Genomic DNA, 9,731 nt, shown 5'->3' with positions numbered 1-9,731 from the left:
AGTATTAAAAAACTTAAAAAACATATTTTGTTATGAGACCATTTAATGGTCCAAACGTTCTAGGACCACCGAATTCGGTGCCATGATAGTTTTAACAAAGTCGTTTTCTAGCTTTTGGACAAATCTCAAACACATCCTCCTTATGGACAAATCTCAAACACATCCTCCTTATCTCTCGAAATGATAATATGTCAATGAATAATTGAAATAAAATCTTTGATGATTAATTTCTGTTGATTATTTTGGTCATAATTTTCTCTTAAAGGAAAACAAAATTAGATTTTTTTTTTTTTTGCAAATTACAATTTATATATATATATATATATATATATATATATATAAATAAGACTACAATAATTATAGAATTTGTTTTATTCATTTAAAATATATATGCTTTTTGGAAACATTATTGGACATCCAAAGCCACACTTGCTAAGTAGTTTATGACTATTTTTTTTAGTTTGTTACTTAGATTATTTTTTATTAGTAATAATATAAGTTTAATTATAATTAATTTTATAATAAAAATACATAAGATGTAACTATCTAATAATAAAAAACTTTTTTAAAAAATGTTATGAAACTAAAACCTAAAAAATGTTTATTAGGTAGTTAGACGTTATGTACTTCTACTACAAAATTAATTACAATTGAACTTAATTGTTGCAGCTGTATATTCACTCAATATTTTCGATAGTTAGTGGCAGTTCTAAAACCAGATAGCTATAGTTGAAATAACCGTCGCTAAACATATTGCGGCGGCTAAGTAACCATTTTAAAATAAGCCATAGGCAAATAGTTAGCAACGGTTTCTGTTAACCACTACAAAATCAGCATTTAGTTTTACGGTGTTTATATCTGCCTGCTATAGTTAAAAACCATAAAGCCTTTCATTTTAGCAGCGGTTAATATCACATAATTAAAAAAGATTTCGTTCGTTTTGCGGCGACTAACATTCAGAACATTGAGAGCCCAGGATAACTATTTAGGCCTCTCGTCGGTAGTACAGAGATCAAAGAATGCCATTTTCAGTATGATCAAAGAGAAAGTTAAATAAAAATATAGGGTTAGAAACACAGACTACTAACACCAGCAGACAGGAAGATTTTAATCAAAGCAGTGGGTGAGGCTATCCCCACATACTCTTTATCTTGTTTTCGACTTACAGGCACTCTCTTAAAAGAGATCCATGGAGTTCTTCAACAATTTTGGTGGGGTCAAAAGGGGCACAGAAGAAGATGGTGTGAATAAGTTGGGAGACGATGACACGACCGAAAAGAGAAGGGGGTTTGGGCTTTAAAGTTCTTAGAGCTCAAAACCTAGCGTTACTTGCTATGCAGTGTTGGAAAGTCACAAGTCAACCAAATACTTTACTGTCTAAAATACTAAAAGGCAAGTATTTTAGGTACGGTAATATAATAAGTGCTGAGGTAGGAACGTTATCGTCATGGGGTTGGTGGGGCATCTTGGTGGAACGCACTGTGCTAGAGAAAGGCTTGGTATAGAGCATTGAAACTTGTTTAGTGGCCAGAGTTTTTCATGATCCATGGTTGCCTTCACTATACCCGTTTGGACCTCCTCCTCCCCACGAGTTGGAAACTGACCATCAGAGCCCAAAATCGTATAGGTGAAGGACCTCATCCTGCCAAATGGGACATGGAATAGTAAATTGATAAATCAGAAATTCTCAACAGATATTAGCCAAAGGATCCAAGCCATTGCAATCTCAGATGAAGCGAATAAACATAAGTGGCTCCACACTAAGAGCGGTAATTTCGAAGTGAGCTCAGGTTACATAATAGCATACCAGTTTCAACACCCCCCCAATTGATCTCTATCCAAGTCTGCTACAACATCATAAAACTTGGTGCACACTCTAGAAGTTGTCCCTGCTACCAAAAGTCAAGATATTTGTCTGGAAATGCCTCCATGAAAAGCTCCCCGTCTTGGACATTGTTCACCGCCGCATACCGAGTGTCAATCCAACCTACAAAAGATGTGGTGGAGAAATAGAATCAATCAACAAGGGCCTCTTTCTCTGTGACAAAGTGCAACAAGTTTGGAGGAAAAGTCTCTTATCGTTGATCCCCTCTGTCTTTGGACCTTCGACCTTCTGGCACCTATGGAAGGAGAAAATGAACGACTACATGAGACAGCAAAATGGCTTATGGAAGCTAGTTATGTTGGTGATCTTAAGCTGAAATATGTGAAAGGCTAGGAATTAGTTTGTCTTCGATCAAAAAAAAAAAAAACAATAATAGAGCTCACGGCGAACACCTCTCTGAAGTTGATAGAAGAATTAAAGGCTAATCCCTACTTAAGTATTACCTTTTTCTTTCAGATTTTTTTCTCTTTCTTCTATTTTCAGTATATTATTTTGTCTTTACCCATTGAGTGAGATAGTGTGGGAGATCTCTATTTATTGGTTTTTTTGTCCTAGACAAGGATAAAATTGTATTTTTTTTATTTTTGAATAAATTACCTTTATCTTTAAAAGATAAAAAAGATTGACTATTTTTAATGTATTCGTTCAACTAAAACTTCATTCCATTGTTAAGACGAGATTAACATAAACAATTATAATGTTAAAAAGGTTTAAACAGAGATTGCAAGAAATAATCAATCAAGAATGGACATTTATAAAGATGATAATAAGAAAAAAGTTGCTACTATGAAATGTTTCATATTAGATCATATGTGGTAGGATGATATCCATTGTATAATCAATTTCACAAGTCCAATATATGAGATTCTTTGAATTTATGACACAAACTCTCCGATTATTTACTTAGTATATGATATGTGTGATACTATGATTAAGAAATTGAAAAAAGTTATCAATAGACATGAAAATAAGGGCAATTTACATTTTTAAATTGTTTGAACCCCAATTTTACGTAAATACATTGTTTCAAAAACGGATACGTAAATACATTGTTTCACTATTTTATATAAATTACAATTGCACAAAAATCGCTAGTAACAGCCACGGATTATGTGTATTTTTCGTTGGTCATAAATCGCTGCTGCCAGCAGCGGTTTATGTAGGTTGGTGTGCGTGCGTAAACCGCTGGTGCCTATAGCGGTTTACCTTTAGTATGTGTCAATGGGCTCCCTATATAAATCATAGAGGGGCCAAATGTAGAGAGGTAGAGTTTTATTCACAAATGGATGGGGAGGATAGTATTAAAAAAATACAATACTCAAAGTATTAAATTATATAAATCAAGACTATTTTTTTTATTCTCATCTCTTTTACAATTTATAAATAATAAAATAATTTATTTTTAGCCAAAAGTTCACTAAATTATATATTTTTCTCTTTAACAATCACTTCATTCTCTTTTATTTATATCAACCATACAAGAGATACTAGGAGAGTTTGAAACATGGGTTGTGTTCTTTGCTACTGATTTGCATTTGAGGTTCTAGCTAAACGAATTTTTTTTATTTGTGCAACTTTATTGTTTTATGCCAAAAAATAAAAATTATTTGTATTTTATAGTTGATTGATTGGATAAATAATAGTGATAACATCATAATTTTGATGAATAAAATAAAAAATATAAATATGCATATAATAATTTTTTATTTGTATTTCTTATTAAAATGAGACTAAATAGCAAATCAAAGAGTGAGTATTGACAGAGTACTAAAATATATAAACTAAGACTAATTTTTTTTTATATTCATCCCTTCTAAAACTTATGAATGATAAAATAATTTATTTTTAGTAAAAAATAGTGAATTTTTTTTATTTGATTTGCTATTTTTAGTAAAAAAATTCACTATTTTTTACTAAAAATAAATTATTTTATCATTCATAAGTTTTAGAAGGGATGAATATAAAAAAAAATTAGTCTTAGTTTATATATTTTAGTACTCTGTCAATACTCACTCTTTGATTTGCTATTTAGTCTCATTTTAATAAGAAATACAAATAAAAAATTATTATATGCATATTTATATTTTTTATTTTATTCATCAAAATTATGATGTTATCACTATTATTTATCCAATCAATCAACTATAAAATACAAATAATTTTTATTTTTTGGCATAAAACAATAAAGTTGCACAAATAAAAAAATTTCGTTTAGCTAGAACCTCAAATGCAAATCAGCAACAAAGAACACAACCCATGTTTCAAACTCTCCTAGTATCTCTTGTATGGTTGATATAAATAAAAGAGAATGAAGTGATTGTTAAAGAGAAAAATATATAATTTAGTGAACTTTTGGCTAAAAATAAATTATTTTATTATTTATAAATTGTAAAAGAGATGAGAATAAAAAAAATAGTCTTGATTTATATAATTTAATACTTTGAGTATTGTATTTTTTTAATACTATCCTCCCCATCCATTTGTGAATAAAACTCTACCTCTTTACATTTGGCCCCTCCATGGTTTATATATGGAGCCCATTGACACATACTAAACGTAAACCGCTATAGACACCAGCGGTTTACGCACGCACACCAACCTACATAAACCGCTGCTGGCAGCAGCGGTTTATGACCAACTAAAAATACACATAATCTGCGGCTGGTACTAGCGATTTCTGTGCAATTGTAAACCGCTACTGGCAGTAACGATTTATATAAAATAGTGAAACAATGTATTTACGTATTCATTTTTGAAACAATGTATTTACGTAAAATTGGGATTCAAACAATTTAAAAACGTAAATTGCCCTGAAAATAATGGGAAAGATAAACATTCAGGTAATTCACTTAAACAAATAGAATGGAATGTAATATTAATTGTGAATGTCCTAAAATCAAACAGTTTATATGCATATTCAATTTTTATCTTTACTCAATGTAAATCGAGGCTATTAAGCTCGATTTAAGGATACTCCATGTAAATCGAATGAAATATATTCGATTTACATAAAGCAGTAGTAAACTAAATGAAATAGATTTGATTTAGGACAACAATAATAAATTAGAGTGAATAGATTTGATTTATTGGCGGAGTAGCATTGGTGAGATTCAACCCATGATAAATTGAATGATGTTTTGATTTAGTAGATTTGATGTCCATGGTAAATCAAATGCATCAACTTCAACTTAAACAATGTGTGACCCAAAGTGAGTTTATATTGATTAAAATAGCTATTTAAATTTGATATTATCTAATTATAAATTTATAATTATTATGTTAGTATACAATATGTATGTGTTTTATTTTATTTAGGTATTATAGTCCATAGTGACCTCAAAGAGCTCCAAATAAAGTTGTCATCATCAAGATAAAGAGACTTTTATAAACAAAAACAAGTATTTAAGAATATCTACTTAATATATTAAAATTGGCTTTTTCTCCAACTAATGAAAGTGATGTGTCATTTTTTCGTGAACCCATTTTTCCTTTAAAATGAATGCATTTAATAAATAATACATAATTATACTAATTTAAGAAAATATCTTTATTTTAATTATATAAAATCAAGATTTAATACATTATTAAACTATTTATCAATTATTAATCAAAAATATTTTTAATTATTTTAATGAATAATGCATAATTATACTAATTTAGCAAAATATCTTTATTATAATTATATAAAATCAATATTTAATGCATCATTAAACTAATTATCAATCAAAAATATTTTTAAATATTTTAATTATATTATTTTAATTATATTCATATCCTTCTAGTTCTTATTTATTATCCAATGATTTTATTAGTGGCAAGTTGTTAACCCATTTATATTGATAATAATAATAATTTTGTTAGGATAAATATCGAATTCTATTCCTAATATAAAAATATAAAATTTAATTCCTTCCATTTTTATTTTACCACTATAAAAGACCATGTATGCTAGAAGAAAATATCATTCGTTTACCAATTACTCTTTCATTTGATAGCTTTTACAACAATTCTTTTTCTTCCTATGGGGCGTCGTTGCAAGAAGACAACTATCGTGGACACAAACTACCACACTCTCCAACTTTCGTGCTCATCATTCGGAGCTATATAAGATATGTTATCTATGAAGTATTTATAGACCATGTTGTTATCATGTATGCATAAATAAAAAATGTTTCGTATTTAAATTTAAGTCATTTACCTATTTGTGGTATATTGTAGTGTGAAATTACTTTCAATATGTGTTGTGTAATGATATTATGTTTTAATTTAAACTTTTACTTTAGAACTGTATTATGATTTTATATCATCATTTTTTCTTAGATATCAAGTTGAGGTATTTTATTTATTATTATTATTATTGAAACGGATGTGATATGAAATGTATCAAAAAAAAAAAAACTCTCACATTCAATTTATTTTATTGTAGTCTTCTATCTATTCTATTTATTTTTATTTTTTTCTTATTCATTTAATTTTCTTTTTAAATGTTATATAATTATTATAATTTATACCAATCTACTTCTATTTTTTAATATACTAAAACTGGGTTTCCCCCAACTAATGAAAGTGAGGTGTCACTTTTTCGTGAACTCATTTTCCTTCCAAAATGATTGCACTATTTCTCTCTTTTAAATTTATTTTTAAAAATTATCTTTAATTGATATAATTATATTATAATTAGTATGTAATAAATGATACATAATTATACTAATTTAAGATAATCTCTTTATTATAATTGTACTAATCTCTTTTAAATTTATTTCAGAAAATTATCTTAATTATAATTATATAACAATATTATACTTAGCATTTAATGAATAATTCATAATTATACTAATTTAGAAAAATATCTCTATTATAATTATATAAAATTAATAATTAATGCATTATTAACCTAATTATCAATCAAAAATATTTTTAACTATTTTAATTATATTAATTTTAATTATATTGATATAATTCTATTTTTTATTAATTATCCTATAATTTTATTAGTGACAAGTTATTATCTTAATGGTGACCTATATAATAATAATAATAATAATAATAATAATAATAATAATAATAATAATAATAAGAAGCAGAAGAAGATAGAAAATTATATTTTAGAGAAATATAAATTGATTATTAATAATTGGTTATTAATAATGATAATTATATGATTAATTTTTAGTAATCATTAAATATATCTAATATAAATAACTAAGTTTAATTAGTTAACAAATAAAAGAAAATATTATTGCACGATTGTAGAAGCAACAATATATATATATATTAATAACTAATTTAATATTAATAACGATAATTATCGTTATTATTCAATAATAATAATAATAATAATAATAATAATAATAATAATAATAATAATAATTTTTTTATTAAAACACTCATCTAATTACATTAATATAAATATTTAATGAAAATAAAGGATGGATTTTTTGGCTTAAAGGATAATACAATCGAATATTCTTGAAGATTTTAAAGCTGTGAGTATATATTCTTCCTATATTAATATACGCATGCATGTTACCTCATTTTTTCATAAATAGAATATAATATTTATCCGTTAAATTTGTTAGTTGCTCAACCGATTCATCTTATTTATTGTGATTGAGATTGATATATAATCATAAAGATTTTTTTTCCTCCATTAATTTTAGTAAAGAAATTCATGACGTAAAATAAAATAAAATAAAGTCAGTATCTGGGCAATTTACGCAAATAAAATGATTGAGGAAAACGTTTACGCAAATACAACATTGGCAATTTCCAGACGCAAATGCAACAAATACAACTATATATAATCCGCTACACCCTACAACGGAATTTAATTGCACGTAATCCGCTACAGGGTCTCGCGGATTACGTGGAGAGCGTGGTTACTCATAAACCGCTACACCCTGTAGCGGTTTATGACCAAATTGCGTTTATGCATAATCCGCTACACCCTGTAGCGGATTATGTGTATAGTGGTGTTTTTTATGTTAGGGTTTTAAATCCATGATGCATTTAGCACGAATTGATACAAAATACAATCGTCATTTGCAGTAACTCGTACAAAAATACTACAGGTATAATTATACATAACTAATACAGATATAACTGTCAGAAGTCGTTAACCCTAACAGAAAATAAATAAGTCATAATTCATACATGGACAACTGTGAGAAATTAAGAGAGTCGGACGCTACTGCTGGTCACCGTCAACATCATGGTCGCCTCCCCGAATGGACCAAGTAGGTGCGAGCCTGTGCCACATCGAGTCGGACGCCTAACCCTAGCCGCTCGTTGATCTCCCGGCGGAGCCTCCTGTGCCGCAACTCCAAATGCAGATGGTGGCGTCCCCCCATCTCGAACCAAGTATCGTACGGGCTGCCTGCGAGCTCATTCAAGTCGACCGGGAGCTACGTCTCAGGAACTTGGGTCTCAGGCATATCCGCTGGCTGTGGCCTATACTCCGTATGGTCTGAAGGACCGCCTGGGATTGGGTTCTAGTACTGATGAACGTTGTCACCCCGTATGATCTCGGCAAAATCCGCATAGAACTGGGGTCCACCCAACTGATTGTCCAGATCCATGGTGAAAGAAGTGGTAGCAAGATCAGCTAACAGCTGTGTGCTACACCCATGTAGTACCTGAGAGCTAGAGACGTGGGTAAAAGGTGTACCACCCGTACTAGCTTCCGCGGTGCCACCAACATGAGTGTCTGTAGGGTGCTGACGGGACGATCCTGCCTCGTCATCATGGTGGACGGGAGGTGCTCCTCCACCACGAGCATCTCATCGTCTAGCAGAAGATTGACGAAGGCGATGATCTGCCTGGCCTCCGTCATCACCACCAACGTGCTCTTCCTGCATCATGTCGTCTAGCCAGCGCCAATCGCGATCAGTGGCACGTGTGCCGATGCGTCGTATCCGCTCCAATCATCTATTATCCGGCATATCGGACACTGAAACTCTAGTCGGCGCCTGGGAAGATCCTCTGAGTATAGCATCGTCCGGAACCTAGGTCGGCCTGGGGTCGGCGAAAGCAACTCCTGGTGAAAGAATCCTATGTGCAACACGGTGCCACCAGTCCAGGTACTCAGGGGATGGACCAGGATCAGGAACTCTATGGACACTCAACACAGAACGGACTCGCTCGTCCCAATGCTGATGCCATGTCCTATAGTAAGTGGGGAACCATCTATCTTCACCCCTGCCGTTCTTACTATGAAGATACTCTATGTTGAGCGCTGGTTCAGGCAAATGCTGTATGTCCCCTAGCTGTGGGAAGACCCTGTCTACCTGATGCCACTCAATAACTGCAAAGTAGATCAGGCTGGTGACAGCCCGCTATAACCGGCTGTGCTCCTCCGTCAGTATCTCCGGATGGATGACTGCTAGTACGTCCAGCGAACCGTAAGGCTCCCAGACAATCTGATAGATATGAGGCAAGTTCAGAATTATACCAATGTATACATATAAGTGTAAAAAAAATTAAAATAACAACAAAGAAAAATAGAATACTTACATCTCAATGAGTTAGTCGATCCAATGCCAGATGATACTGTATAATACGCCGTTCCTTTCCATCAGAAGAGGGTAAATATGTGGCCCATCTAAGTAGCAGAAATAACACGTAAGTATGTAAATTCAAATATAGAATGTAATGAACTTGAAAGAAAGAATGAATTAAAGTATACCTGGATACCAACGGAAAAGAGAAAGCATCAAAATCCGGCGGCCTCAGCGTGGGGAACCGCCAAAAGATCCATGACTGTAGCAACTGTAGGGGTCCAGCCAAGTTGGTGACATTTCTGTTCGCCACCCTGCACATGCATCGGTACAGCCACGTCAATACAGCG

General features: G+C 31.3%; 1 long non-coding RNA gene across 1 annotated transcript; it reads right to left on the bottom strand.

Annotated features, from left to right (window-relative positions):
• Positions 1-1,012: 1,012 nt before the first annotated feature.
• On the bottom strand, positions 1,013-2,319 carry LOC112729141 (uncharacterized). Its single transcript, XR_003166379.3, has 2 exons — positions 1,808-2,319; positions 1,013-1,642 (listed from the first exon to the last, which is right to left on the bottom strand). It is a non-coding gene; the product is annotated as an uncharacterized lncRNA (long non-coding RNA).
• Between the last annotated feature and the right edge of the window lie 7,412 nt (positions 2,320-9,731).

Source organism: Arachis hypogaea, chromosome 12 (assembly GCF_003086295.3).
Source record: "Arachis hypogaea cultivar Tifrunner chromosome 12, arahy.Tifrunner.gnm2.J5K5, whole genome shotgun sequence".
Taxonomy (NCBI): domain Eukaryota; kingdom Viridiplantae; phylum Streptophyta; class Magnoliopsida; order Fabales; family Fabaceae; genus Arachis; species Arachis hypogaea.
This window is presented reverse-complemented; position numbering and strand designations above follow the sequence as displayed.